Here is a 26,788-nt window from a genome sequence, read left to right on the forward strand (position 1 = left end):
GAGCATTTGGATGATCCAGAGGAGTTTTGGGAGAATGTCCTATGGTCTGATGAAACCAAACTGGAACTGTTTGGTAGAAACACAACTTGTCGTGTTTGGAGGAAAAAGAATACTGAGTTGCATCCATCAAACACCATACCTACTGTAAAGCATGGTGGTGGAAACATCATGCTTTGGGGCTGTTTCTCTGCAAAGGGGCCAGGACGACTGATCCGGGTACATGAAAGAATGAATGGGGCCATGTATCGTGAGATTTTGAGTGCAAACCTCCTTCCATCAGCAAGGGCATTGAAGATGAAACGTGGCTGGGTCTTTCAACATGACAATGATCCAAAGCACACCGCCAGGGCAACGAAGGAGTGGCTTCGTAAGAAGCATTTCAAGGTCTTGGAGTGGCCTAGCCAGTCTCCAGATCTCAACCCTATAGAAAACCTTTGGAGGGAGTTGAAAGTCCGTATTGCCAAGCGAAAAGCCAAAAACATCACTGCTCTAGAGGAGATCTGCATGGAGGAATGGGCCAACATACCAACAACAGTGTGTGGCAACCTTGTGAAGACTTACAGAAAACGTTTGACCTCTGTCATTGCCAACAAAGGATATATCACAAAGTATTGAGATGAAATTTTGTTTCTGACCAAATACTTATTTTCCACCATAATATGCAAATAAAATGAAAAAAAAACAGACAATGTGATTTTCTGGATTTTTTTTTCTCAGTTTGTCTCCCATAGTTGAGGTCTACCTATGATGTAAATTACAGACGCCTCTCATCTTTTTAAGTGGTGGAACTTGCACTATTGCTGACTGACTAAATGCTTTTTTGCCCCACTGTAAGTGGAGATGGGTTCTGAATTAATCTGCATGACGTGGAATGTGAGGGGTATTAAAGCCCCCCGGAAAAAAATTAAAGTATTTTCACAAATTAGGCACTATCATCCTCATATTGTGGCTCTGGTTGAGACCCACTTGACCAGGGATACTGCTCGGAGTGTACAAAAGCCATGGGTTCAATGGTCTATACACGCATTTCACACCAGTTACTCTAGGGGGGTCTCATTATTAATACACAAAGACGTTAGATGGGAGGTCCGGAGAGACTCTGAAGGGCGCTTCATATTTGTGTATGCACTGATCAATTCTAGGAAATATGTTATTCTGTGTGTTTATAATCCCTCTCCAGCTGGTACGTCGATTCTCCAGAAATAGAACAATTAACCAATTACATGTTTTCGTGTCCTCCCACCCCGAACCCCGGAATGTTAATTTATTTTGGGACACCCTTTAGGCGTACTTGAGGGGCTGCCTATCTTCTACAATCTCCTACATCAAACGGGTGACGTCGGAGGAGGATGACAAAATAGAGCAACGATTGAAGATTCAGAGACTGCTTACGTATCTAACCAAACTAGTGGTAATAGAGTGGAGTGGTTAACTGCGCAAAGATTATATACTCAGCATATAGACTCCAAGTCCAAACGTAAATTATTTTTTACTCGCCAGTCCTACTTTGAACTAGGGAACCAGTCTAGTAAATCTCTGGCCTATTTGGTGCGGCAGCACAATACAACTAACACAATATTACAGATCCGCAGCTCAGATGGTACAGTGGTGTCCTCAACGGAAGAAATAGTGGGATGTTTCCATGATTATTATAGTTCACTGTACAGTTCAAAAAATGACATTGGTAACCAGGGGTGTCTAGACTATCTATCAGATATAACGTTTCCCACACTAAGTGCCTTAAGTGCCTCTCAGTGGGCCTTTAAGGACGCTGAGCTCACTCTGGAAGAGATAGAAGATGCTATGAGGGATATGGCCTCTGGGAAAGCCCCTGGGCCGGATGGGTTCCCTATTGAGCTGTACAGGAAATACCGGGAGATTTTAGCGCCACTTTTGTTGTAGGTGTTCCGGGGGATTTGGGTGGAGGGGGTCATGCCGGAGTTCTTCTATTAAGCTAATATAATAGTGCTTAAGAAAGAAGGGAAGGACCCTCTGGACTATGGATCTTATCGCCCCATATCTTTAATAAATGTGGATTACAAAATTTTTACGAAGATCTTGGCAACTAGGCTAAATTCAATTATTTTGGAACTTGTACATCCTGACCAGACTGGCTTTATGCCTGGGAAGAGCACCTCCATTAATATTAGACGGGTTCAATCGGTGGTTCAATATAGCTCCCTGATGCCAGACAATAGATGGGCATTGACGTCGTTGGATGTGGCCAAGGCCTTTGACTCCCTTGAGTGGCCTTTCCTCCACGCATGCTTGCAGAAATACGGTTTTGGAAATAGATTTTTAAAATGGGTTAATAAATTGTATATGAAACCTAAAGCCTGTGTCATTGTAAATGGTTCCGCTTCCGGGTCCTTTTCTTTGCACAGGGGGACTCGTCAGGGTGTCCCCTTTCCCCGGCCCTCTTTGCTCTTGCAATAGAGGCTTTGGCAATCCACATGAGAACTTTTCCTAATATTATGGGTATAGAGATAGCAGATCGGGTAGACTCCATAGGCCTGTATGCTGATGATATGATAATATTTATGGATAGAGCGGAAGAGACGTTGACGGGGGTAATAGCCAGTATAAATTAATTCAGTAGATATTCCGGCCTGTATATAAATTGGGAGAAGTCTGCTCTGATGCCTCTTTCTCATGCCCCGATGCCGCGACTTGGGACTCTCTCATTGTTGCCTATTGTACCACATTTTAAATATTTGGGTGTTCATATTTCTCAATCTAGCACACTTGATCTACAACTTAATATATATCCATTATTAGAGATGGTTAAAGTCAAATTTGTGATTTGGAGTAAACTCCCGCTTTCTGTAGCTGGACGCATTAATCTAATTAAAATGATACTACTCCCTAAGATCAGCTATTTTCTCCAACATAGTGCTGTGGTGGTGCCTAAGTCTTTTTTCACCAACTTAAATTCCCAAATTACGTCTTTCATATGGGGGAAAACTAGGCCAAAGCTTTAGCTATCCACCCTACAAAGGCCAAAAAAGGGGGGGGGGGTGGCGCTACCGGATTTTTTTCTATATTATCTGGCGGGACAGGCAAGGGCTATAAATAAGTGGATGCCTGGTAATCATCTTCCTAATTCTGAGAGCCATTTGCTTCATGCTGCACATGCTGATTGCCCGCTAGGGTTCTTGGAGATGGAAAAAGTAAAAGTCCCACGTCTGCTACCCATGCTTCCTCTGGCAAGACTAGTTTGGAGACAGATTAAGAGGGTGGTTGGATTTAGTGATATCATAGCTGAAATGCCCTTATGGAATAACGGTTACTTTCCGACACTGCTTGCCCACCCATCTGCTGAATTCTGGCCTCAGTGCAATGTCTCTACGATAGGGGATATATATGAATGCGGTACACTATTATCTTTCGAACAATTACAAACTAAGTGCGATCAACCTTTCAGTCGCACATGAGACATGTCGGTATGAATAATGCTATTTCGTCTCTACCCTTGATAGGCATTCTTAAATCACAGGGTCCCCAGGGTCTCATCTCCTCTCTGTACACACACATGCTATCGGTGGGGACGGAATCTGCCGTATGCTTGGTTTGGGGGAAATGGGAAAGGCTCATCCCTGATACACAGGGAGAGGAGTGGGAGGAAATTCTGGAGTCACCAATTAAGGTGTCTCCGTCAATTAACAATATAATGATACAACTTTATATCATAAACCAATCATATTTGACTCTGACTCGACTTTTTAAGATGGGCCGTTTCCAATCTTCGGAGTGTCTGAGATGCCATACATCCGATGCAGATTTTATCCACATGATTTGGCAATGTCCGATTATAGTACACTACTGGAAAGAGGTAACGTCATTATCAACCTCCCTGGCACAGATTCCTGTTCCCCTTGAGCCATTGGTTTGTCTGTTTGGGGTGTGGGATGATGAGACATGGGGACATTATACGGGGATTTTCTTACGGGAGACATTGTTCATGGCACGGAAGGTGTTGGCACTGCGGTGGATGGGGGGTTCGGATCCCTCCCTTAGGGCCTGGATAGAATTAGTGAACTCGATTATCCCATATGAGCGTACGCTCTACCTAAACAGAGGGTGCCTGGGTAAATTTGAGAAGATATGGGAGAGGTGGAACTCCTTTCACCTCACGTTGTAGGACGGAGATATCGCATGATAAAAAGCTAAATATATAGACATAGGCTGCAAATAGTTGTTTTGTAGTAGTAGTAATGTTTTAGAAGTAGGCAGGCTTTATTATTTGAATAATAGTACACAGACTAATGTAAGGCAATTGACAGTATGTTTTATTCAATGCACAGTTGGTATACACACGCTGTTTGACATCGATGCTCTGTGATATGTATGTTTGTTACATTATATTTTCATTGCTGTCAGTTTGCATACTGTATACCCTGCCTTTGGTTCAATAAACGAATTTAAAAAAAAAAAGCTTATGAGGAATTTGGGGGATGAATTATTAGAAAAATTAGTTTCCTGTAGGAATATCACATCAGGGCAATGTTTTTGATAATAAATGCACGTTTTCTGCTTTTTATCGGGGAGTTAAACCCCCTAACATTGTGCGATAATGTTTTAAACATTTAGGCTATGTGCACACGTTGCGGATTCCGCTGCGGTTTTTTCCGCGCGGAAACGCAGGTAAAACCGCAGGTAAAGTGACCTGCGGTTTTCCTGCGTTTTGGTCTGCGGTTTTGCCCTGCGGTTTCACACCTCTACTATGGTAGAGGTATGAAACCGCTGCGGAAACCGCACAAACAATTGACATGCTGCGGTTTGTAAACCGCAGCAAAACCGCGCGGAAAAAACCGCACCGTCAGCACAGCGTTTTTGAAACCCCATAGGGTTTCATTGTACTGTACTTGGTCAGCGGAACTGCTGCGTTTCCGCAGCGGCAAAACCGCTGTGGAAACGCAGCAGAAACCGCACCGTGTGCACATAGCCTTAAGTTGTGTGAGGAAATCCTATTAAATCACCTAAAATGACAAAGTGTGTAGTGAATTGTTCCACATCATCTATCATATCAACTGTACCTTTAAATCTCTTCAGCACTATTTTAGGGAAAAGAAAAGCAGTAAGGGAAAAAGGGAAAATACAACAAGATAAACTGTTACAACCAATAACCAGTTTGTGGGCTAAAGCGTGTCGGTCCATTATCAGTAGGACCTGAGACAGCAATATCCCAAGGTGGAGTAGCATGAATACTCCAAGGGCACAGCACTCTAATACAAAAGGAAAATAACATATTTTAAAACTCTCTATAACGGGTGTTAATTAGCAGTAACGTCAGAACAATGTCTTAACTTTCTTGACTACTCTTTGGGTCGATCTCAGCACATGTTTCTACAAAGGCCTCAGGTAGTGAATTAACTGTGTGCTGTGATTTGTTGGGCCTTGCACTGCGAACTTCAATCCAGTCTCTGCGAGGTCTTTGTCGCTGTGGTAATGCTCCTGAATCCAGCATCGGGATACCCACTTTTTCTAGTGCCTTTTTACCTTCTTCTTGAATTTTTGGCGAATACGTAGTGTTACCATGTGAGAAGATTAATGCATGTGGGAATCCCCATCTACATTTGATGTTTGCCTTGATTAGAGCCATTGTTTATCTTTCATGGCTCTTCTCCTCAGCAAAGTCACTGGGCAGATGTCAGGAAACAGAGAAACAGTATCTGGGACCCCTGGTAGTTTATGTATTTTACGAGCTGCAGTCAGGATCAGGTCTCTAGATTCTTCATGGTGGTACAAAAATTTTTTTATACAGTTTGTGATGAGATCAAATCCTTGAAGTTGGATCCCAACAGAGATAGAAACATTAGTAAGGCTGAGCAGGCTGCTATTACCAGACTGGGATTGAATAACGATTTTGTGGTTAGGGAGGCCGACAAAGGGAGGAATCTGTTCATTTGGCCAGTTGACTTGTACACCAAGGAAGCCAAATGCCAACTGACTAATTCCACTTGTTATCAGATTCTCCCCTCTGATTCTTCACAGGCCTTCAAAGCCAAATTGGACCAGCTGTTGGATTCTGCATTGGCCTGAAACATCATTAACAAACGTGAAAAAGACTTCTTGACAAACTACCACCCCAGGACACCGACCTTTTATATGCTCCCTAAGGTCCACAAATCACTTAAAGACCCTCCAGGTAGGCCCATAGTGTATGGGATTGGGGTTTTTTTGGAACATCCCTGCATCTACCTTGATTTCTTTCTTCAACCATTGGTCTTTTCTCTCAGGTCTTTTGTGAGAGACTACTGTTCTCATTCAGCAATTGCAGGACTTGGTCCTTCCCCCCCAACACTTGGTTGGTTACTCTAGATGTAGAGTCTCTTTACACGTGCATTCGGCATGACCTGGGTATTCAAGCTGTCTCTTTTTTCTTGGACCACCAATCCTCTGGGGATAGGAAACACAATTCCTTTCTTTTGGGTCTTCTATACTTTGTACTGGATAAGAACCATTTTGTATTTGACCGGGCTCATTACAGACAAGTCACAGGTACTGCCATGGGCTCACGCAGCGCGCCCTTGTATGCAAATTTATTTATTGGGTGGTGGGAGATCACCAAGGTGTATTGTCTAGAGCAGTGGTTCCCAAACTCCAGTCCTCGCGGACCCCAACAGGTCATGTTTTCAGGATTTCCATAGTGTTACACATGTGAGAGAATTCCTGATGCCTTGATGATACTTCAACAGGGCAGATAAGTACGCCAGCGCAGGATCATGATTCTGCGGTGCCATGAAGCAAGAAGGAACGCTGCATTGCAAGAAGATGGGAGGTGCCATACCCAGACCTGTGACACCCACTGGATCGGACTGCCCTCCAGGTTAGAATAATAAAACTTATTTTTCTCATCTTTCAGGTCGGATCGGGGGCTTATCTACAGAATTATAGAATGCTGTAGATAAGCCCTGAAAGGCGGTGGCCGCATCTTATATCGGCCAAACCTGGTAACAGGTTCACTTTAAACTATCTAATCTACTAACAGCTAAATCTAGATCCATGCTAATTCACATGGATCTTTCTGCAGCATTTGACACTGTGGATCATCAGCTCCTTCTCACTATGCTCCACTTCATCGGCCTCAAAGACACCGTTCTCTCCTGGTTCTCCTCCTACCTCTGTGACTGCTCATTCTCTGTTTCTTTTGATCTTTTGATGGCGGCTCCTCCTCCTCTTATCTTCCCCTTACTGTTGGGGTTCCTCAAGGATCAGTCCTAGGCCCCCTTCTCTTCTCCTTGTATACTGCCCTTATTGGACAAACAATCAGTAGCTTTGGTTTCCAGTACCATCTCTATGCTGATGACACCCAATTTTACACCTCTACTTTTGAAATCATGACTGCATTATTACAAAACACCAGTGATTGCCTTACCGCTGTCTCCAACATCATGTCCTCCCTCTATCTGAAACGGAACCTGTCAAAAACAGAACTCCTTGTGTTTCCTCCCTCTACTAACCTACCTATGCTCGACATTGCCATTTCCAAGTGTGGTTCTACCATTACTCTCCAGCAACATGCCCGCTGTCTTGGGGTCATACTTGATTCAGATCTTTCATTCACCCCCCACTTCCGATCACTGGCTCGCTCTTGTTATCTGCATCTCAAAAGCATTTCTAGAATTCCATCTTTTTAAATTTTGACTCTGCAAAAACTCTTACTGTTGTTCTTGTTCATTCTCGTCTGGACTATTGTAACTCTCTACTAATTGGTCTCCCTCTTACCAAACTCTCCCCTCCCCAATCTGTCTTTAATGCTGCAGCCAGGATCATATTTCTCACCAACCGTTACACCGATGCCTCTGTCTCGTGCCAGTCATTGCACTGGTTACCCATTCACTCCAGAATTCAATATAAACTTATCACTCTCACGCACAAAGCTCTCCACGGTTCAGCACCACCCTATATCTCCTCCCTCGTCTCAGTCTACTACCCTACCCGTGCCCTCCGCTCTGCTAATGAGGTAAGATTAACATCCTCAATAATCTAAACCTCTCACACCCGTCTCCAAGACTTCTCACGTGCTGCGCCAATTCTTTGGATTCCCCAATACCCACAGTTTTAAGCAGGCCCTAAAAACTAATTTCTTCAGACTGGCCTACTGCCTCAATACTTTTATTTAACTATCCCAGTGGTGCCCATGCAAAATTTTCTTCATAACCAGGTTCCTCATATCATGTACTCACATGCTTTATGCATTTAATAGCCCTCTGTGTCTGTACTTTTACATATTCTGGCAGATAACCGGTTCATGCAGCATTACATGAACACCCGATTTCTTACATTATGGCTGGTCAGAACAATGAAAACAATTGTTACCATCCACCTTTCGTGTCTACCCTATTTCCTCATAGATTGTAAGCTTGCGAGCAGGGTCTCATTCCTATTGGTATCTGTGGATTTATGTGATTATTGCTATGCTGTAATGTCTATTGTCTGTACAAGTGCCCTCTAAAATGTAAAGTGCTGCGGATTATGGTGGCCCTATAGAAATAAAATTATTATTATGTCACTGGTGATCACTGTATTACCTGTACATTGACACTATATACAAAGCTCCTGTGTATAATGTCACTGGTGATCACTGTATTACCTGTACACTGACACTATATACAGAGCTCCTGTGTATAATGTCACTGGTGATCACTCTTTTACCTGTACACTGACACTATATGCAGAGCTCCTGTGTATAATGTCACTGGTGATCACTGTATTACCTGTACACTGACACTATATACAGATCTGCTGTGTATAATGTTACTGGTGATCACTGTATTACCTGTACACTTACACTAATCACTGGTGATCACTGTATTACCTACACACTGACACTGTATACTAAGTACAGATCTCCGGTGTATAATGTCACTTTTGATTTTATTAGTAATCTGTTTTTGTATTAATGATGATCAGTATTGTAGTATTATGGTGGTAATATGTGGTCTGGCCATAGTGTGGTGGTATTTGTCCCCTGTATATGGTATTATTCAGTCACTATGTGGTGGTAATATGTGATCTGGTCATGATGTGGTGGTATTTGTTCCTGGTATGTGGTATTATTCGGTCACTGTGGTGGTAATATGTGGCCAGTCATGGTGTGATGTTATTTGTTCCTTGTATGTGGTATTATAGGTCACTATGTGGTGGTAATATGTGATCCGGGCATGATGTGGCGGTATTTGTTCCTGGTATGTGGTATTATTCGGTCACTGTGGTGTGGTGGTAATATGTGGCCAGTCATGGTGTGATGTTATTTGTTCCTTGTATGTGGTATTATTCGGTCACTATTTGGTGGTAATATGTGGTCCATCCATGGTGTGGCAGTATTTGTTCCTTGTATGTGGTATTATTCGGTAACTATGTGGTGGTAATATGTGGTCTGGCCATTGTGTGGCGGTATTTGTTCCTGGTATGTGTGGTGTGTACAAATGAAGAAAAAGGATTGTCCAGCTCCACGATGTAGTGAAAAAATAAAATTCCTTTTATTCACTTCATTCCATACAAATGTGAGGTTAAAATGCCAGCACAGAAGAAACAAATGCTTGCGTTCTCAATAGGTTTCTGGTGACTTCGCACCCTTAGTCATGAAACCAAGCTTTGTTACACACAGACCTTATATACTATATCCAGTCGGCACACCGGTAAAATAATTAACATTTAAGAAGGTGAAAACATGTGATATACTTTAGACAGAATTAAAATCATGAACAGAATCATAAATTATGCATGACATAATGTGCAATTCAACCATGTTATAATTATCATATTTTTCTAGATTAAATTTCCTTATTTTTCTATATATATATATATGCATACATGTTTTTTCCTTTTCTTTATTTGTTTTCTGCGCCAAACTATTTGTTTTTAAACAAGGGAAGAAAGAGAAGTAGTTACAATTTTATTCCTAAACAGACAATATTTTATCTAACAATGATCACAATTTTAGCAATATTGTATAGCAATTCCCAATAGTACAATACAACCAATGCAATTTTAGTTTCCCTAGAGGAAAAAAATGATCTAACAATTTTTTATCTTTCACTGTCAAAATCAAAAAAATGACAAATAATTTATTTACATACACCCATTAATTCAATTCCATGTCTATACAAATTTGTCATTAATAACATTATGACATGGATAAATGGGTGCTCAAGACTCAGAAAAAATATGAATATTGTTCATTTAATTTTTCACAATTATCCAAAAATTGCCTAAATTTGTTAGATCAATAAAAAAGCATAATATCCTTTCTTTTATTTAGGCCTCGTGGGAATTCTGGTGTTTAACTTGGAAAATCCACCAAGCTTCTCTGTTTCTAAGTGTGGTTTCCGTATCACCTCCTCTAATTCGCTTGTGAATTTTTTCTATGCCATAAACTTTCAGTGAATCGAGTTCATTTTTATGAACTTCAACAAAGTGCTCCGATAATTGAGATATCTTTCTGTCTACATTGACGTTTTCGATGTCATGGATGTGCTCCCTGATTCTTGTTTGTAATGTGCGCTTTGTGCTGCCCACATATTTTAGCTGACAGGTTGGGCATTCCATGACATAGACAATGTTCTTGGAGTTACAATTTATAAAATATTTAATTTCAAACGAGTTATTATCACTGGAATCTCCAAATTTGGGGCCTTTTTTGGTATATCTACACATTTTACTCTGATTAGCACCACATTTTAAAAAAAACCTTTCATATTTAACCAATTAGTGGTGTGTTCCTGAGATGTATCGAGAAAGTTGGTGATAGACTTTGTTTTATTGAAGGCGCTTTCCTAGAAACTATTCTTAATCCATTTTTTATTATTTTCTCTATTTCTGGATCCTCTTTGAGGATTGACAAATTATCCTGAATAATTCTTTTTATACATGGAAATTGGTTGATAAATTGTAAGACCAATGTTACAGGGTTAGCGGAATTATTGATTCTGTTATGTTGGTTTTTAAAACAAGGTTTTTTGGCTACAATTTTTTCAGCCCTATCTAGGCTCCATTGATGGTAACTTCTTCTGCTTAAACGCTGTCTTATACCGCATACTTATTTTTTATAATCATCGTCCCGACTGCAATTTCTTTTGACGCGTGTCATTTCACCCACTGATATACTTTTAATCGTATGCCTTGTATTCTGCCTTCAGTCACGCTGACTCGATGTGCAATCCAGCATACAGCATAAACCACAGCTCTGTCTTCCAAAATAAGCAGACTGTTCTCCGTAGTCTAACTTGTTTATTTGTGAAGAGTATAGAACATGCGGTAAAACTGTAAAGAATACAATGACATGCATAAGTATTGGGCAGATGATCACACAGTTAACACAGATACAGGAAGCATTTAGTGTGATGCAATTTACATAGAAAGAAAGCACAGGTGTCCAATTACGTCTACTGAGCACTGACTACTATGCAGCTAATAAACTCTCTGCACACACTGCATTGTAAGAAAGATTAAGCTTACCAGATGGGCATTAACAGGATAACGAATTCGATTTGGAGAATTAAGATGGAGGACAGGTAAACACATGCATCCTATGATATACACAGAAGCAAAATGGCCCTTCTTCATCTCAGAATACATTGCTTCCTTCCCACAAACCACTGCTTCAATCCCATGTGCATTGCTTCTGTTAAAGGCACAGACTATATAATCCTATCAAAGACACTGCTATAAAGTCATCCACCACTAGATGGTGCTCTAATTAACCCAGCACATAATACAAACAGACTGCCCTATATCAGAGGGCAGAACACCTTGGGTGATGGCTTTTACCGTGGAGTATCGTATTTCCAGCAGTGTCTTTTCTGAAAGTGCGTGTTATGACAGGTTCCTTGGGTATTCCTACTAGATTCAGATCTAAAAAATCAATATTAGCATTTTCATGTCGCACCAGAAATTTCAAATTCAATGGATTGCAGTTAAGATACAAGTTAAATTCCTGCACAGTCAGTGCATCAGACTTCCAGATTATGACAATATCGTCTATGTATCTCCCATAAAATGGAATACAATTAATGAATGGGTTATCAGCATTATAAATATACAGCTCCTCCCACCAGCTCACAACTAAAATTGCCAAAGAGGGGGAGTATTTCGCCCCCATGGAAACACCATTTGTTTGCATTTAATAATTCACATTAAATAAAAAATAATTATTTGAGATTAACAAATGGATCACATCCAATATATAATTTTGGAAATCAGGTGGGAAATTGCTGTATTTTCGTAAATGAAACTCCAACGCATAAATTGCTATTTTATGGGGTATTGATGTGTATAGAGAGATAACATCTGTTGTTATCCAAGAAAAATTGTTATCCCATACCAAATCATCCATTATGTTCAATACCTCAGTACTATCCCTAATAAATCCGGGACCCTTTGAGCTAAAGGTTGGAAAAGGAGATCTAACCATTCACCCAATGTTTCCCCCACCGATCCAATTCCTGAGACAATTGGTCTCATGCGGGGGGGAGTTTCTTTATGGGTTTTTGGTAGTGCGTAAAGTGTGGGTGTAACCGGGTTGAGAACTTTTAAATAATCCTTTTCTTTAGTACTCAAAAAACCCATGCTGAATCCTTCATCTATAATTTGAAAAATACGATCTTTCAGATAGCCGTTTGTAAATCATAGGATCGTTTAACATTTTCTCAACCCAATCAATATAGTCCACCTTATTCATTAGAACAATTGATCCGCCCTTATATAGAGTCCGGCATACACTGAGTCCCCTGGTCATGTGACCCCTGACTCCTCCCCTCCTGTGACCTCATCACAGGTCCTGTGCGCACAGAAAAGCCATATATGTGGTGTGCGGCTCTGCAGGTGGAGGTAGGTGCTGGAGATTCGCTGCTCTGTTACTGTACAGTCTCCATTATGGCCTCGCTCGCTCCATGTTGTCACTGTCAGGGGATATTAACCCCTCAGTGCTGGTGACGTTTCTCTCCTCGCTCCATATAACTTACTGATGGAGGTTTCTTCTCTTTCTCTGGAGCCAGAGCTTCTGTTCTCTCCCATAGACGGTGAATAGAAGCGCACGCGTCTCCTGGGGAAAGCTCTCTGCAGTCCTGTATATGACTTGTCGCGGTTTCTTCAGGTGACATTTATAATGGCGGCTGTTATAGTTAACGCCTCCTCTAAATCCCCCTCATGGCCGCTCCCCGGGATCCTCCCAGTGTCATCACTCTTGTGTTTCTGCCGGTCTCCTCCATTTTTCTGGGGTCCCTGTGACCTGAGTGGCTCCTGTAGTGATAATCTCCACCACTCCCCGTGTAGACGGCAGATTCTGGGGGACGGACATAAAGCACACAGCGTTCAGGCTGCTTTCCATCTTTATGACATGAATCCCAATTTCAGCATCTTCATCAGTCTTGACTTCTGGTATTGGTGACGGCGCTACCTTCATATGATATTACATGTATCAATCCATACAAAGAGAAAATATAAAGTCTATACGATATTTCCTCGTATGTTTACCCCTATTTTGTCCAGTAATTGTAATATTATATGGGATCTTTATGATGTTACATCGTCCTCTTCTCCCCATTCAGGTCTCTACAATATCGGATCCTCTCGGGGGAGATCTTCTATATAAGAGAATTCTCCTGAGTGACCCTACAAGGATGGATAGGGACAGGGACAAGATGGCGGAGAGGATATTACACCTCACCCTAGAGATCCTCTTCCGGCTTACTGGAGAGGTGAGAGATTCTGATGACGTCACATTACATCATTCTTATCTATGGGAATAACAGATGGACAGAACTGGAGAGGTGAGGACTCTGGAAATGTCTGTAGTGAGGTTTATTAATGTGTCTCTCCATAACCAGGATTACACAGTAGTGAAGACCTCTAGTGAGCGCTGTCAGGACCCTGTGTCTGAGGGATGGGGAAGACCCCTGAGCCCAATCACGGGGCCTCCACCTCACCCCCTGATACATGAGAACATCAATGACCAGAAGATCCTAGAACTCACCTACAGGATGATTGAGCTGCTGGCTGGAGAGGTGACACTGCTGGGAATGCTGGGACATTATACAGTAACGCTATGGAGGGATCGGGGGATGACGGTATCATTGTATGTGTCAGGTTCCTATAAGGTGTCAGGATGTCACCGTCTATTTCTCCATGGAGGAGTGGGAGTATTTAGAAGGACACAAAGATCTGTACAAGGACGTCATGATGGAGGTTCCCCAGCCCCTCACATCACCAGGTAATAGACAGGACTAAATACACACGGCCTATAATTGTATGTAAAGAATTAATTCAATTCCCTTGTGTTTCCTCCAGTTCTATCCAGTGAGAGGACAACACCAGAGAGATGTCCCCGTCCTCTTCTTCCACAGGACTGTAAACAAGAAAATCCCAATGTTCCTCAGGATCATCAGGTAGATGGAGAGAAGGTGTCATGAGATCTCCTCTATTTTGTGTAGAAGCTGTGATTGTCTTGTGTTCAGTCTTGTTTTATCCACCAGTATTATACTCTGAATTTCCAAGTTAATAGAGACACCGTTTCTTTCATAATTACAGTTTCTGTATATGGAAATTAAACCAATGTATCATGATACATTTTTGGATTTGTGGAAGCTCTGGTTCCACTATAATTCAAATGTAGCTTTTTTTCCTTTCAGGTAAGCAGGAGTTAATGTCAGTTTTTACTTGTTGGCAGCTTGCTGCAGCTGCTGAATTGCTAGGTCAGCTGATGTGTGTGGTGACCACTCCCACCATCCTTTAAATAGTCACCTGACACATCAGCTGCCTGTTGATGAAATAGTTTCTCTGGAGACCAGCTGATGAGTGAGGAGCTCTCTGGTGTCATAATGTATCAGCTTCTTTGAGGTCCTGGTTCTGTATCCTCTGCTGAGTGGAGTTTGCAGCAGCAGATTGGAAGCTAAGTTTCCTTAGTCTTTGCCTGTCTCGTGCTTGTCACTTCCCCCTATGTTTTCACCATCTACTGTGATGAGACAAGCTTCCTTGCCGGCCAGTGCACTAGCCAGGGTATAGTGAGGTGACAGTGATGGATGAGGTTCGTGACGGCGGCGGGGAGCAGGACCCACATAGGGTGTTTGAGGAGCTTAGAGATAGGCACAGGCTGAGTTAGGAGGTGCCCCATCCCTTGTTCCCTATTGTGAAGACCTTCCTTCCCCTTTTTCCATCTCCGTTGTTGGTATTCATTGTGTCGTTCGTTGGACTTAACTGAGTCGGTTCGTGACATTATGATCCCGGAGTGCAGCAGAAATGAAGTGATAATTTTTCAGTATGAATCCACATTACAATGAAAAACATGAGCCATCTGAGCAACTTTGAATGAGGCACAGTCATCGGTGCTAGGGTCAGCACGAGTATTTCAGAAATTGACAACTTTGTGAGATTTATACTTACAGTGTGTCAGGACTACACAGCGAATATTGCCATCAAGAATAAACTTCCATTGAAAGGGGATTATGTGGATGTTAACAACATCAAAGAAGATATCGAGAACTCAGGGACACATGGTACACATTTAATGAAAATTGCAACTGAATCGATAATAGAATAGGAAATTCGAGAGGACTGATCATTTCAGTCTGGTAAACATGGAGTAATAGTGCGGGGAATGTTTTCTGTGCATATTGTGAGTTCTCTGAAACTCGTGTATGGATGTTTGTAAACTAGATCATAATTAAGCATTGTAGATGATCAAGTTCATCAGTTCATGGCAGCTGTTTACCCTGTGATAGGACAAGCCCCATGCCACAAGGTTTTGTAAAAAAGTATCCTGGCTTCATTAGTCAACATTTCTACACCAAGTGTAATCAACAACCACAAATTGTTGAGATTCTGATGGCCACAGAGGTTTAATGCTCTACAAGTTGGGTGTCTACAATAACGTGACGATTCAGTATTTGTTTTATACTTGGTGGAGATGACAGAATAAAGCTGAGCATAGACATTAGATGTTGTCCAGATCTCACAGTTTTCTGGTTGTGGAGACTGCTGGTTAGAATTAGGAGCCGACAGGTTGGATTTATATGTGCGACCAGCCGCTATGTGATAACTACTGCTGTCATGTTATTTGTGGTCATTTTGTTAATTTAGAATCTTTTCTATTCTTTCCCGCACCTTTTTCATCTGTCTGTGACTTTTCCAATTTTTCTTTCAGGGTAAAGATCTGCCCCATATTCATACTACAGAGACATATATGAGTGGTGATGAGCGGTGTAAGGAGGAGATTCCTACAGATATCCGCACAGGTGAGTAGTGACCCCTAAATGCAGAGAAGTCACAGATTTTATTCATCCAGATGATGATACAATTATATGCTGAATTTTAGGGTGTATTACTCAGCATTTTCATACATGTTTTTTTTTTTTTTTTTTTATTTTTACTACATTGTTTTTTGCAAAATTTCATTAGGCAAAATTGAAATGATGCTTTTCATAATAGAAGGAGAGAGTAAATCCCCGTATGTTGTGTTCTTGATGTAAGGAATTGTGATTGCTCTCTCCTATCACTGGTCACAGCAGCGATGCATTGGTTACCGCTGAGGTCATTGAGAGGCTGAAGTGGTTCTAATTATAAGGTGAGTATGTCTTATTATTTTATTGTACCCCTGACCATAGTTTTTCTAACTCATGAGATATAATCATTTTATTCTGGATCTCTTTACATTTATTTTACTCTAATCTGAGTTCAGGATAAGGATTAGAAGGCTCTGAGATATCGTCAAAACTCCTAGGGAAATGATTTAGGCCTATTGAGTTAAAATGAGGCGCATGAGGACACTGATCATGGTCACTTGGCTACTGTGAACATGCTTTGGTGCTAGTTAATCAATTTTTTAAAGGTTACCATGAATTTCACCCTTTAGTTGCTGCACAGGGATGGAATGCTTTGCAGGCAGCAGAGACCTGACACTCACAGCCACCATAGTAATCATAGGAGGTGATGGTGCACCCCCTCTCATATCGACAGAGAAGGGTGAACAGTCTGCACAGAGGGTGGAAGGCGCTGCAGGCAGCGGAGACAGAGAAGGGTTGAACAGTCTGCACAGAGGGCGAGACGCTCTGCAGACAGCAGAGACCTGACAATCGCAGCCACCATGGTAATCATAGGAGGTGATGGTGCGCCCCCTCTCATATCGACAGAGAAGGGTGAAGAGTCTGCACAGAGGGTGGAAGGCGCTGCAGGCAGCGGAGACAGAGAAGGGTTGAACAGTCTGCACAGAGGGCGAGACGCTCTGCAGACAGCAGAGACCTGACACTCACAGCCACCATAGTAATCATAGGAAGTGATGGTGCACCCCCTCTCATATCGACAGAGAAGGGTGAACAGTCTGCACAGAGGGTGGAAGGCGCTGCAGGCAGCGGAGATAGAGAAGGGTTGAACAGTCTGCACAGAGGGTGGAAGGCGCTGCAGGCAGCAGAGATAGAGAAGGGTGAACAGTCTGCACAGAGGGCGAGACGCTCTGCAGGCAGCAGAGACCTGACACTCGCAGCCACCATAGTAATTATAGGAGGTGATGGTGCGCCCCCTCTCATATCGACAGAGAAGGGTGAACAGTCTGCACAGAGGGTGGAAGGCTCTGCAGGCAGCGGAGATAGAGAAGGGTTGAACAGTCTGCACAGAGGGTGGAAGGTGCTGCAGGCAGCGGAGACAGAGAAGGGTTGAACAGTCTGCACAGAGGGCGAGATGCTCTGCAGAAAGCAGAGACCTGACACTCGCAGCCACCATAGTAATCATAGGAGGTGATGGTGCGCCCCCTCTCATATCGACAGAGAAGAGTAAACAGTCTGCACAGAGGGTGGAAGGCGCTGCAGGCAGCAGAGACAGAGAAGGGTGAACAGTCTGCACAGAGGGTGGAAGGCGCTGCAGGCAGCGGAGACAGAGAAGGGTTGAACGGTCTGCACAGAGGGCGAGACGCTCTGCAGACAGCAGAGACCTGACACTCGCAGCCACCATAGTATTCATAGGAGGTGATGGTGCGCCCCCTCTCATATCGACAGAGAAGGGTGAACAGTCTGCACAGAGGGTGGAAGGCACTGCAGGCAGCGGAGACAGAGAAGGGTGAACAGTCTGCACAGAGGGTGGAAGGTGCTGCAGGCAGCGGAGACAGAGAAGGGTTGAACAGTCTGCACAGAGGGCGAGACGCTCTGCAGACAGCAGAGACCTGACACTCGCAGCCACCATAGTAATCATAGGAGGTGATGGTGCGCCCCCTCTCATATCGACAGAGAAGGGTGAACAGTCTGCACAGAGGGTGGAAGGCGCTGCAGGCAGCGGAGATAGAGAAGGGTTGAACAGTCTGCACAGAGGGTGGAAGGCGCTGCAGGCAGCGGAGACAGAGAAGGGTTGAACAGTCTGCACAGAGGGTGGAAGGCGCTGCAGGCAGCAGAGATAGAGAAGGGTGAACAGTCTGCACAGAGGGCGAGACGCTCTGCAGGCAGCAGAGACCTGACACTCGCAGCCACCATAGTAATTATAGGAGGTGATGGTGCGCCCCCTCTCATATCGACAGAGAAGGGTGAACAGTCTGCACAGAGGGTGGAAGGCTCTGCAGGCAGCGGAGATAGAGAAGGGTTGAACAGTCTGCACAGAGGGTGGAAGGTGCTGCAGGCAGCGGAGACAGAGAAGGGTTGAACAGTCTGCACAGAGGGCGAGATGCTCTGCAGAAAGCAGAGACCTGACACTCGCAGCCACCATAGTAATCATAGGAGGTGATGGTGCGCCCCCTCTCATATCGACAGAGAAGAGTAAACAGTCTGCACAGAGGGTGGAAGGCGCTGCAGGCAGCAGAGACAGAGAAGGGTGAACAGTCTGCACAGAGGGTGGAAGGCGCTGCAGGCAGCGGAGACAGAGAAGGGTTGAACGGTCTGCACAGAGGGCGAGACGCTCTGCAGACAGCAGAGACCTGACACTCGCAGCCACCATAGTATTCATAGGAGGTGATGGTGCGCCCCCTCTCATATCGACAGAGAAGGGTGAACAGTCTGCACAGAGGGTGGAAGGCACTGCAGGCAGCGGAGACAGAGAAGGGTGAACAGTCTGCACAGAGGGTGGAAGGTGCTGCAGGCAGCGGAGACAGAGAAGGGTTGAACAGTCTGCACAGAGGGCGAGACGCTCTGCAGACAGCAGAGACCTGACACTCGCAGCCACCATAGTAATCATAGGAGGTGATGGTGCGCCCCCTCTCATATCGACAGAGAAGGGTGAACAGTCTGCACAGAGGGTGGAAGGCACTGCAGGCAGCGGAGACAGAGAAGGGTGAACAGTCTGCACAGAGGGTGGAAGGCGCTGCAGGCAGCGGAGACAGAGAAGGGTGAACAGTCTGCACAGAGGGTGGAAGGCGCTGCAGGCAGCGGAGACAGAGAAGGGTTGAACAGTCTGCACAGAGGGCGAGACGCTCTGCAGGCAGCAGAGACCTGACACTCGCAGCCACCATAGTAATCATAGGAGGTGATGGTGCGCCCCCTCTCATATCGATAGAGAAGTGTGGACAGCCTGCACAGAGGGTGGAAGGCGCTGCAGGCAGCGGAGACAGAGAAGGGTGAACAGTCTGCACAGAGGGCGAGACGCTCTGCAGGCAGCGGAGATCTGACACTCGCAGCCACCATAGTAATCATAGGAGGTGATGGTGCGCCCCCTCTCATATCGACAGAGAAGGGTAAACAGTCTGCACAGAGGGTGGAAGGCGCTGCAGGCAGCAGAGACAGAGAAGGGTGAACAGTCTGCACAGAGGGTGGAAGGCGCTGCAGGCAGCGGAGACAGAGAAGGGTTGAACAGTCTGCACAGAGGGCGAGACGCTCTGCAGACAGCAGAGACCTGACACTCGCAGCCACCATAGTAATCATAGGAGGTGATGGTGCGCCCCCTCTCATATCGACAGAGAAGGGTGAACAGTCTGCACAGAGGGTGGAAGGCACTGCAGGCAGCGGAGACAGAGAAGGGTGAACAGTCTGCACAGAGGGTGGAAGGCGCTGCAGGCAGTGGAGACAGAGAAGGGTGAACAGTCTGCACAGAGGGTGGAAGGCGCTGCAGGCAGCGGAGACAGAGAAGGGTTGAACAGTCTGCACAGAGGGCGAGACGCTCTGCAGGCAGCAGAGACCTGACACTCGCAGCCACCATAGTAATCATAGGAGGTGATGGTGCGCCCCCTCTCATATCGATAGAGAAGTGTGGACAGCCTGCACAGAGGGTGGAAGGCGCTGCAGGCAGCGGAGACAGAGAAGGGTGAACAGTCTGCACAGAGGGCGAGACGCTCTGCAGGCAGCGGAGATCTGACACTCGCAGCCATCCAGGATAGAAGGTGAATGAGGGATGCACCCACACCAACACTGATTGGAGGAAGGTGATAAGTGGTTAGAAATTAAAATATTCAAACTACACCTCTGTTGAGTAATCGTCTCTTTTGACTACAGAAAATAGACCCTGATGATTATGGCAGTTACCATTCATGATGAAACGTGTAGGGCTTAGATAATTACTAAATGCAGGGAGTGAGACCGACTTTTTTGTTATCACCACCCAGAGCTGATCACTGGCTTTGTTTTTAAGAGACAAGAGGGCAGAAAGAGCATTGCTGATAGCCTTCCTACCCATGGAAGTTTAGGGCTGTATAACTATATCTGAAAAAGCAAAGCATAATAGCACTTTATAAAGAATCCACAGCAATACATCACTGCTGATAGCAAACAATCAGCATAATGGATCAAAAGCTCGTAGATATTGAATAATATCCCATATATCACCGCTGCAGCCTATGAATAGTGACAATGTTTCTGAGTCCACACCTGCAATTAGAATAGCTCCACTGGTGGAGTGCGTGTGATGAAACAACTCTGTGGACATTGAATAGTCCCAAAGAAGACATATGTAAACCACGGATATTGATAATATCCCTATTCTACACTCACAACCGTAATCACTCTGCCAGTGGTTCATTTTTTTGATAATAGAAAATTGTTAAGACGGTGAATACGTTTTAACCCCTTTACCCCTAAGCGTGGTTTGCACGTTCATGACCGGGCCAATTTTTACAATTCTGACCCTTTATGAGGTAATATCTCTGGAACGCTTCAACAGATCCCGGTGATTCTGACAGTTTTCTCGTGACATATTGTACTTCATGTTAGGGGTAACATTTCTTTGATATGAGTTACGTTTATTTGTGAAAAAAAACCTGAAATTTGACAAAAAATTTTAAAGTTTAGCAATTTTCCAACTTTGAATTTTCATGCACTTAAAACAGAGAAATATGTCACACAAAATAATTAATAAGTAACACTTCCCACATGTCTACTTTACATCAGCACAATTTGGGAACCAAAATTTTTTTTTTGTTAGGAAGTTATAAGGGTTAAAAGTTGACCAGCGATTTCTCATTTTTACAACATCATTTTTTTTTCAGGGACCACATCACATTTGAAGTCACTTTGAGGGGTCTATATGATAGAAAATACCCAAAAGTGACACCATTCTAAAAACTGCACCCCCCAAGGTGCTCAAAACCACATTCAAGAAGTTTATTAACCCTTCAGGTGCTTCTCAGGAATTTTTAGAATGTTTAAAAAAAAAATGAACATTTAACTTTTTTTCACAGAAAAATTAGTTCAGATCCAATTTGTTTTATTTTACCAAGGGTAACAGGAGAAATTGGACCCCAAATGTTGTTGTACAATTTTTCCTGGGTATGCTGATATCCCATATATGCAGGTAAACCACTGTTACTGTTTGGGCGCATGGCAGAGCTCGGAAGGGAAGGAGCGCCGTTTGACTTTTCAATGCAAAATTGGCTGGAATTGAGATCGGACGCCATGTCGTGTTTGGAGAGTCCCTGATGTACCTAAACAGTGGAAACCCAACACAAGTGACACCATTTTGGAAATAAGACTTCCTAAGATCTTATCTAGATGTGTGGTGAGCACTTTGATCCCCCAAGGGCTTCACAGAAGTCTATAATATAGAGCCATAAAAAAAATATTATTTTTTTCACAAAAATGATCTTTTTGCCCCCAATTTTTAACTTTCCCAAGGGTAACAGGAGAAATTGGACCCCAAAAGTTGTGCAATTTGTCCTGAGTATGCTGATACCCCATATGTCGGGGTAAACCACTGTTTGGGCGCATGGCAGAGCTCGGAAGGGAAGGAGAAGGGAAGGAGCTCCGTTTGACTTTTTCAACTGAGAATTGGCTGGAATTGAGATCAGACGCATGTTGCGTTTGGAGAGCCCCTGATGTGCCTAAACAGTGGAAACCCCCCAATTCTAACTTCAACCCTAACCCCAACACACCTCTAACCCTAATCCCATCAGTAACTATAACAATAACCACAATCTTAACCCTAACACACCCCTAAACCTAATCCCAACCTTAACCCTAACTTTAACCCTAACCCTAACTTTAGCCCCAACCCTAACCCTACCTTTAGCCCCAACCCTAATGGGAAAATGGAAATAAATACATTTTTTTATTTTAATATTTTTCCCTATCTAAGGGGGTAATAAAGGGGGGTTTGATTTACTATTTATAGCAGGTTTTTATGTTTTTATTGCAAAAAAACAGCATTTTATGAATTTCTTTTGGGAGGGGCGTTTATACCGTTCCACGAGTGGTAAAATTGATAAAGCAGTTTTATTCTTCGGTCAGTATGATGAAAGCGATTCCTCATTTATATAATTTTTTTATGTTTTGGCGCTTTTATACAATAAAAACTATTCTATAGAAAAAAATATTTTTGCATCGCTTTATTCTGAGAGCTTTTTGTTCGGCGGTATGATGATAAAGCATTGTTTTTTTGCCTTTTTTTATGGTGTTCACCAAAGGGGTAAACTAGTGGGACAGTTTTATAGGCCGGGTCGTTACAGATGCTGCAATACTAAATATGTGTACTTTTATTGTTTAGATTTTTTATTCAAATACTGTTTTATTGATGGAATAAATATTTATATTTTTATTATTATTTTTATTAATAATTTTACAATTATTTAAAAAAATGTTTTTATTTCATTCTATGTTTTACACTGTGTCCCACTATGGGACACTCATTTTGTGCAGGCTGATTGCTTATATGGCATGCAGATATGCATGCCATATAAGCTGTCAGTGCTGCATGTAATTTCTCACTAACCTCAGAGACTTCCTGACATGCACTGGGCATGATAGGAAGTCTCTGAGCTCTGGTAATCCAGATGTTGTCATGACGACATCAGGTTACCATGGGAGCGATTTGGACCCTGTGTCATGCCGCGGGGTTCCCAACCCAAAGGCAGAGGGGCTGTCACAGCTGACAGCTCCTCTGCCTGCTCCTGGAACGCTGCGGTCATGCTTGATCGCAGTGTGCCTGGGGTTAAAGTGTGGGAGCGGTACGTGACCGCTCCTGGCACTTAGTGTCGGGTGTCACCCCCGTGAGCGCGGCTGATCGTGTATGACGTACTAGTCCGTCCATGTGCCCTGGGCCCTATGACCATGGACGCACTAGTACGTCAAAGCTCAGAAAGGGGTTAAATAATAATAATAATCTTTATTTTTATATAGCGCTAACATATTCCGCAGCGCTTTACAGTTTTGCACACACATTATCATCACTGTCCCCGATGGGGCTCACAATCTTAATCTTAGGAGTAATCATTAAAAGTTTGTTTTTTTAAAATATATTACTCCAATAGGATTAGTTAGTGAAATTTGTTTATTAATATTGAGGACAATTTCTTATCACTTAAAAGGGTGAATTTGGATGTGGACTTGCACAGGTACAGTACATCTAGGCTGGGGCCGCGGAATCAGTTGATATTCATTGGTGCAAGCTGGAAAGAAAAATTGTTAGGTAGCCAGCTTAGAATCAGGAGCTACGGGTAGATACAAAATCGTCAGGCAGGAGAAATGTCAGTATAGAAGCTGAACTCAAAAACTGGAATAACCATTGATACACAGGCTCTATGGTATATAACCAAAGCGATTTAGGTTATAACTAGCAGTTGGAACTGATTCTCAGGAGTTTAAATAGTAAACAGCCCAACCCAACAGAATTTAACCTCAAAGCTTCTTCACTGGACAGAGCTACAAGTCCCAGGAGTAAAACAGGACTACTGAAAAGTAACTCTGCTCAGGGCAATGATCAAATTAGTAATAGTCAAGGAAAGCCACAACATGAATGCCACAGTCCCTGTCATCTTGAGCTATGTTAGGTCACGGATTTTAAAATTCAATGTCTTGTATACAACTGAATGTCAACTTAGGGAAATGTCCCCAGGTGTTAAATCTCACCTGTGAAGGTGGATGAAAACCCTTGCTTGTGCCACTGTAATGTAGTACAGACTGATTACGATTGGTGCAGTACTCAGTTCTGTAGAAGGAACAGAGGCTATAGAGACTAAATGGAAACTGGAGCTGTTGAGTCCAATAAGAAGCTGGAGGGTCAGCGTATAAAGATGAGGGAAGGTCGAGCGATGGGGCAGATTAGGTGACAGAGCCTTATTTGGAATGGATAAACGGTAAAGCAGAGCCCAATGAAGTAGCAAAGCTAAGTATGGCAAGAGAGTCAAGGAGAGATAAACAGAAGAGTTGACCGAAGCTGTATAGTTGAATTTTTCCAGAGACCATGGTATTGTAGTAGATTTGAATGGTATAAAAGAGGTGGATAAAAGTCTAAGTTAAAATGAAAACATTAAATTTTGCCCAGTCACGATGAACTGGGGCCATTGAATGAAGATGCAATGTGTAGCTCCATACGTTGTGTAGCATCCACTTATGGATACTGCTGAACAACTCATGCTCTCCTGTTCTCTTGAATTGGAGCTGTTCTGTAACGCCTAGCAGTTAGGCTCACACCAGTCTGATATTGATGGCCTTTCCTAAGGATCATTCATCAAGTGGACAACCCTTTCAAAGCACATTTTAGATGCAACTTTCAAATTAATAGTGACCACAGTTTTAGATTAATGATCAAGGAGAATTTGCTGGTACTGAGGAATATTATTTAGCTTTAAAAAGAGCTGTTTTGTATATTATGGTACTGGATATGAAACCCTGCCTCTCTCCTGACTCCCACAGTCTTCTCCTACACAATGCAACCTAACACCCTGCCTACCTTTCCCTCTCACTCATACCCTCATATTAAATCGCTCCCTTCACTATCTCTACCTAATAAAGAACTAATTTTCACTATAAGTTGCTCTTTAAAAGAGATTTTGGTCTCAGAAACTCTCCTTATACGCTGCTTTCACTCTCCCTACGCTCACACTACTCTCCCGCTACGCTGTTTCCGAATGTAATGTGAGCAAGATGGCACTGGCAGGGCTTAAATATCCCCTTTGACTCCATAAGGCCAGCCTATCACAGTAATGCCACAAAAAGATGGTGATGGCATCACTGTGATTGGCAAGAAAGCCAAGCATTTTAATTGGCTGCAAATAAAGTGCCAAACATGCTGGGCGGGTCACTCAAATATACAGAGGCAAATAGCTACCGTATATACTCACATATAAGCCGAGATTTTCAGCCCATTTTTTTGGGCTGAAAGTCCCCCTCTCGGCTCATACGCGAGTCATATACACGAGGGGGTCGTGGGAGAGGGGATGTCAGGTCATACTTGCCCCCTCCTGGCGCGGTCTCTGCAGCCTCCCTGCTTCTACCGGTTTCAGGCTCCTTCCTTCATTGGTCACGTGGTACTGCGCATATTTATGACTTTAATGAGCGGTTCCACGTGATCGCTGAAGGAAGGAGCCTGAGATCGGGAGAAGCAGGGGAGCTGCAGAGACCGCGCCAGGAGGGGGTAAATATAAGCTATATTCACCTGTCCCCGTAGATAAGCCCCCGATCTGACCTGAAAGTTGAGAAAAATAAGTTTTATTATACTCACCCGGAGGGCGGTCCGGTGCGGTCTGGTCCGATGGGTATCGCAGGTCTGGGTCCGGCGCCTTCCATCTTCTTGCGATGCTGCCCTCCTGCTTGCTTCATCGCTCCTCAGCACCTGCACACTGCAGTACTTTACTCTGCCCTCAACAGGGCAGATAAGTACGCCTGCGCTGGAGTGCGATGTCGGTGAGCCATGATTCAAGCAGGAGGGCGGACCCGGACCTGTGACACCCATCAGACCGGACCGCACCAGACCGCCCCCCCGGGTGAGTATAATAAAACTTATTTTTCTTATCTTTCAGGTTGGATCCGGGGCATATCTACAGCATTATAGAATGCTGTAGATAAGCTCTGAAAGGCAATGGCCATATCTTATATCGGTCAAAACTCCTGACAGGAACCCTTTAAAAACTTTTTTTCTCACTTTTAACTTTATTTAACAGACCCCTAAGGAGACTTGAAATTGTCATTGTTACCTGTACTATAAATAGCAGGGATTCAGCATTGCTATGTTTACCAAAAATCATGATCTCCTATGGACGTCAGCCACTGCCTGTCATTACGGTACTTAAGGGCATGTCACACTAAGAGATATCGCTAGCAATATCGCTATAACTAGTGACGTTATAGCGATATTGCTAGCGATATCGCTGTGTCTGATACTTACCTACGACAGGCTCCCCCCGCTGGTTATCGCTGATTGCGCGAGAACGTCCAGGACTGTTTCTCGTCGTCTGCTTCCTGCGGCGCTTCCTGCTGTGACGATGAGCGACGCGTGGAGCCGGGCGGGAGGACACAGGATCGCCTGGTGTGACAGGTAAGTAGCGACCCCCTTCCCCAGCGATGTCGCTAGTGAGATCTGCCTGTGTGGCAGCTCACTAGCGACCACTTAGCGATATACCAGCGATCCTGACCGCGTCATATCACTGGTCGGGATCGCTGGTACATCGCTAAGT

The 26,788-nt window shown here is 43.7% G+C and overlaps 1 protein-coding gene across 1 annotated transcript in view; it reads left to right on the forward strand.

The window, feature by feature from the left end:
• LOC141071233 (uncharacterized) overlaps nt 1-26,788 on the forward strand; it is a 122,845-nt gene that overhangs the window by 94,017 nt on the left and 2,040 nt on the right. The gene's annotated exons all lie outside the window — the stretch shown is intronic.

Source organism: Dendrobates tinctorius, unplaced genomic scaffold (assembly GCF_039654945.1).
Source record: "Dendrobates tinctorius isolate UK_male_01 unplaced genomic scaffold, ASM3965494v1 ptg000014l, whole genome shotgun sequence".
In the NCBI taxonomy this organism is placed as follows: domain Eukaryota; kingdom Metazoa; phylum Chordata; class Amphibia; order Anura; family Dendrobatidae; genus Dendrobates; species Dendrobates tinctorius.